The sequence below is a fragment of the Podarcis vaucheri genome (genome assembly GCF_965113315.1).
Source record: "Podarcis vaucheri genome assembly, chromosome: 14".
Lineage (NCBI taxonomy): Eukaryota > Metazoa > Chordata > Lepidosauria > Squamata > Lacertidae > Podarcis > Podarcis vaucheri.
The window spans coordinates 45,673,325-45,679,109 of record NC_138752.1 but is presented as its reverse complement, the minus strand read 5'-3'; the positions used below and the strand labels follow the sequence as shown (position 1 = coordinate 45,679,109).

Sequence of the window (5,785 nt, the reverse complement as noted above, 5' to 3'; positions counted from 1 at the left end):
GGGAATAGGAAAGAGGCCAAGGAGCGATGGAGCATTCTGAGTTCACTGAAAGCTGCCTTGCATTACGTCAGGCTTTTCTGCCCATCTCGTCCTGCTTTGCCTATTCTCCCGACTGCCCTCTGTGCCTTTAAGGTAAAGGTAAAGGGACCCCTGATCATTAGGTCAAGTCGTGGCCGACTCTGGGGTTGCGGCGCTCATCTCGCTCTATAGGCTGAGGGAGCCGGCGTACAGCTTCCGGGTCATGTGACCAGCATGACTAAGCCACTTCTGGCGAACCAGAGCAGCACAGAAACACTGTTTACCTTCCCGCTGGAGCGGTAGCTATTTATCTACTTGCACTTACAGTGGTGCCTCGCAAGACGAAAAGAATCCGTTCCGCGAGTCTCTTCGTCTTGCGGTTTTTTCGTCTTGCGAAGCAAGCCCATTAGCGGATTAGCGGATTAGCGCTATTAGCGGCTTAGCGGGCTTAGCGGATCAGCTGATAAGCGGCTTAGCGGCTTAGCGGATCAGCTGTTAAGCGGCTTAGCGGCTTAGGATCAGCTGATAAGCGGCTTAGCGGCTTGGGAAAAAAGGGGGGGAGGGAAAAAACCCCGCAGGAACTCGCAAGACATTCTTGTCTTGCGAAGCAAGCTCATAGGAAATTCGTTTTGCGAAGCACCTCCAAAACGGAAAACCCTTTCGTCTAGCGGGTTTTCCATCTTGCGAGGCATTCATCTTGCGGAGCACCACTGTAGATATGCTTTCGAGCTGCTAGGTTGGCAGGAGCAGGGACCGAGCAATGGGAGCTCACCCCATCGCGGGGATTTGAACCGCCGACCTTCTGATTGGCAAGTCCTAGGCTCTGTGGTTTAACGCACAGCGCCACCCGCGTCTGTGCCTTTAGCAGCCCCCAATTCCAAAATCTCCATGCCAGGAAATGTTCACCTGCTCCAGTTTTGCATATCCAAGGGTCGTTGGATACTTCAACAGGTGCCTGGCAAAGCTGGCATTTCCTCCTGACCCTGCTCCCCCCCTCCCCGCTAGGGATAGAGGGTGCATTGGGTTGGTTCAGCTTTCAATGAGGGTCAACCTCACCTGCACTTTCTCAAACGATATGCACACCAAAATGCAGCCACCTTTAAAAATTTGCAATTGTCCAAATTTTGTGATGGGGACATACGAAGCTTGCTTTATGCTGAATCAGACCATTAGTGCATGGATAGCTCAGCTGGTTACGGCATGGTGCTGATAATGCCAAGGTTGCAGGTTCGATCCTTGCATGGGACAGCTGCATATTCCAGCATTGCAGGGGGTTGGACTAGATGATCCTCAGGGTCCCTTACCAACTCTATGATCCTATGATTAGCTCACTGTTTCTACAGGGTTTTGTGCAGGAATCTCCCCCACTCCTACCTGAAGATGCGAGGGAATGAACCTGGGAGACAGATGTTCTACCACTGAGCTATGGACCATTTGAAAAATATTTAGCACACACGGATGCAGAAATGTGGAGGCCTGAGGTTAAGCCTGGAAAAATGAGAATCGGGGAGAGAATGAATGAATTATAATAATAATATAATAATTTATTATTTATACCCCACCCATCTGGCTGGGTTTCCCCAGCCACTTTGGGCAGCTTCCAACAGAATATCAAAAACAATACAGCATCAGACATTAAAAACTTCCCTAAACAGGGCTGCCTTCAGTTGTCTTTTAAAAGAAAAATAGTTGTTTATTGCCTTGACATCTGCTGGGAGGGCGTTCCACAGGGCAGGCGCCACCACCAAGAAGGCCCTCTCCCTGTTTCCCTGTAACCTCACTTCTTGCACCGAGGGAACCGCCAGAAGGCCCTCGGCGCTGGACCCCAGTGTCTGGGCTGGATGAATTGCACATTCTGGTATGAAACCCCTGGAAAGCAACCAGTGAAGAAAATCCTGAACTAAACAGAGCTATAGTTTGATTTAGATAAGTCATCTTCCTATGCAATCCTGCACACCAGCCATTGCTAACCTGCTGTCCTCTAGAAGTTTTGGACAACTCCCTTCAGCTGGAGGCTGATGGGAATTGTAGTCCAAAATATCTGAAAGGCAGTAGGTTGGTGAAAGCTTCTTATGCACACACTTATGGAATCTGATGCCCTTACATTGCTGCTGGCATTGTGATCGAAGTGCAAAGGTAAATGTAAAGGTACCCCTGACCATTAGGTCCAGTCGTGGCCGACTCTGGGGTTGTGGCGCTCATCTCGCTTTATTGGCCGAGGGAGCCGGTGTACAGCTTCCGGGTCATGTGGCCAGCATGACTAAGCCGCTTCTGGTGAACCAGAGCAGTGCACGGAAACACCGTTTACCTTCCCGCCGGAGCGGTACCTATTTATCTACTTGCACTTGACGTGCTTTCGAACTGCTAGGTTGGCAGGACCAGGGACTGAGCAACAGGAGCTCATCCAGTCGCGGGGATTCGAACCACCGACCTTCTGATCAGCAAGTCCTAGGCTCTGTGGTTTAACTCACAGCACCACCCGCGTCCCTTTTGATTGAAGTGCAAACCTGCATCTAAAGAAGCTCAGTTTAAATGCCTAAAGAACTTCCCACTCTTTGTTAGAAGGCCTGGGCTTGCTGCCTGGACTCTGGCGCCCTGCCAAGGGCACAGGAAGGGCTTGGGATTCCTGGCAGGGACAAGCCTTGTTGAAACGCCTGTAGATTCTTAGGACTTTATTGGCTCCAAAATTATCTCTCGTCACCACAATCCTACTGGGAAATTAAAACCGGATTGCTTCCTGCTGATAGACAAGAGGAATCTCTGATGGGTGGAGGGAAAACGAGAGGTCGCCATTCAGCACGGAAATCAACGGGCTTCATCAAAACTACCCCTGCACTGCGCTCAATAAAGCTGGTGACCGATGAAAGCCAGTGTGGCGTAGTTATTCTAATTCTGGGCTGGGAGTGGAGAGATTTGGGTATCCCTGCTTGGCCGTTGAGCTCACTGGTTGACCTTGAACACATTGCCATCTCTTCCCCCAGGGGTTCCCAACATGGTGCCCACAGATGCCAAAGGACCGCCAGAGCTTCCTTTGGCAGCCATGAAGAGTCTCGGTACATAACTGCTCAGAAAATAATTTTATTATTTATACACTGCCCATCTGGCTGGAATGCCTCTCCTACACAGAACATGCCCCTTGAACATGTTAGCAAACCCAGTTTACATAATGCAGGCAGAGTCCAGTGAGAAAAATCCTGATAACACATTACTGAGCAAAACTAGAAAAAAACCTATATAATTTGAGGAGACAGGCTTTGTCTTTCTTCCTTTGGGCCTTGTACATAGCAGGGAAACATTCTACACATCATAGAGCTACAAAAATCTTCTCAGAACTACACAGCCAATCAGAGCCCATGCTACCTCAGCAAATATCATGCCACTTTGGCAGGTTGCTAAGCAACGCCATGACACACAAGGCTTGGGTAATAGACTAACACTGAGAACAGATTTAACCCCTTAGGTTACAAACTGAATGATCCCTGCTGTTGCACTTCCAACAAGAGGCAGGCGAAGACAACACTAGGCTGGCACTCTTCCAGGCCTATCTCCTGCACAGAGTCCTCTAACACCCACTGCCCTGAGGGCTGGCTGGATTTTGTGTTAAGCATGTGATTCTGGGAGCATCTTCACGTGTTTATATGCTACACCCACCCATCGTTTGAAACTGCATAGCTTCCCCCAAAGAATTCTGGGAACTGTAATATACCTGTCACAGAGCTACGCTTTCCAGCACCCTTAACAAACTACAGTTCCCAGGATTCTTGTGGGGCGTGTGTGCTTCCAATGTGGTTTAAAAGTATAGGATGGGCTGTGCCATTGTCTAAAAGGTCCTTTGAGCAGCAGGTCAATTCAATGATTGTTCTGTATCGTTTTGGAGGGGTTTTTTGTATGTTGCTGCACAGTGCCCTAATATTTTGTGGGAGGTGACTCATAAATGTTATTATAATAAAATAAATAATGATGGCATTGAACTGACCTAATTCGCTCGAGTCATTCTTTGCTGTCCGGTATTGTAAAAGCCGATCTGTTCTGATCCGAAAAACACAACACTTCGTGTCCGCCCACTGCCCCTGAAAACGCACATACGCAAAATATAAAATGGCTTATTTCATAATTCAGCAGTCTCAGCTCTGTATAATGCGTAAATCAACATCTAGCCAGCCGGAACAGGATATGCAGGCCTCCTACATCAAAATTTCCCAGCCTAAAGGTTTCGTCTTGTTAAAAAAAGCTGCTTACCAGCTTATGGGAACAATGAAAGTGGCATTATCTGTCTGGACCAAGCAGATGGTCTGCATGATTGGTTTGTCTCTGAGCTGGATTTCCGGTGCAGATATTCTGATTTTTAAAAATAAATAAAAAAATTGGAGGCTGGTCAGTCTGGAGTACTATAATCCCCAGAGTCAAATTGACTATCGTTCCCTCTGTGTCTGATGCTCGGAAGTGAACGTGGTCAGGGCCAGCCCAAGACATTTTGTTGCCTGAGGCTAAGGACAAGATGTTGTTCTCACCATAACTGAATCTTACTTTAGTCCCCATCTGCACTGTACATTTGAAGCGGTATCATAGCACTTTAAAACAGTTACGCCTTTCTCCTGGGATCTGTAAAAGGTGTTGAGAGCCGTGTGTGTGTGTGTGATTTCTTTTCTTTTTTAATATTTATAATTTCCCAACAATACAATTGTTCACATATTAATAATAAACAGTATGTTAACCATTGACTTCCCTTCCATGGTTTCCTCTAAATATCAATTGCTGCTGTGTATTATACTCAATCCAAGGGTGTTGAGAGTTGTTATTCCCCTCACAGAACTGCAAATCCCAGAGTTCACTGGGAAGAGGGATTTATTGTTAAACGACTCTGAGAATTGTAGCCCAGGGAAGGGACGAGGGTCCTCCTAACAGCTCTCAGTTCCCTTCACAAACTACCATTCCCAGGATCCTTTGGGGAAAGCCAGGACTGTTTAAAGTGGTATGATAGTGCTTTAAATGTACCGTGCAGACGGGGTCTCTACAAACCTCAGACACAGCCCAACGGAGACAGAGCATGCTCACTGATCGTGGAAAGCTGAATGACTCTTGGAATGGGGAAAACAAGGAGGAGGATGAAATATACCCAGAGTCCAGAGTGGATTTCATGCTCTTTATTCAGCTCATAGTGGTGAGGAGGAATGAAAGTTCCCCCAGAATGTCTGCTTTATATACATTACTTACACAATGGGCCCCACATGATTGGCTAATTCCTGGATTCACCTGTAGGCCAATCAGGTTGCGGATTCACTTCCACCTGGAGCTGGATTGGGTGGCTCCTGTGGACCAATCAGACTGCTGCATTCTGGACCCTATTGTTCTAGGACCAATCAGACTGCTGCATTCTGAATCCTATTGTTCTAGGACCAATCAGACTGCTGCCTTTTGGATCCTATTCAACTCAGTACATAACACCAAATGAAATGGAGTGTCCTAAGAGAGGGCATGTGCAGATCCCACTTGCAAATATTGTGTCCCATCCCACCCCGTGTGACTTTCAATATTTATTAGGGGTTCCCTTTTCAGCTATTTAGCTGGCTGATCCCACACCGCACAACTTCCAAGCAGTTGGCAAACAAGTGATGCCAGCTAGGATATCAGGAAAAGATATAATTTAAATATATTTATAATTACAAAACTGAATGTTATATGTCAAAAACGCAATAGACTTAGAAACAAGAGCTGTTCAGAAAATAAAGATTTGAAATATATCTGTCAAGGAAAAATATGAGACCCA

At 46.9% G+C, this 5,785-nt stretch overlaps 1 long non-coding RNA gene across 1 annotated transcript; it reads right to left on the bottom strand.

Moving 5' to 3' along the window:
* Positions 1-1,697: 1,697 nt before the first annotated feature.
* LOC309519189 lies at positions 1,698-5,542 on the bottom strand. The gene is made up of 3 exons (XR_014213737.1): positions 4,258-5,542; positions 3,995-4,088; positions 1,698-1,887 (listed from the first exon to the last, which is right to left on the bottom strand). It is a non-coding gene; the product is annotated as an uncharacterized lncRNA (long non-coding RNA).
* Positions 5,543-5,785: the final 243 nt, after the last annotated feature.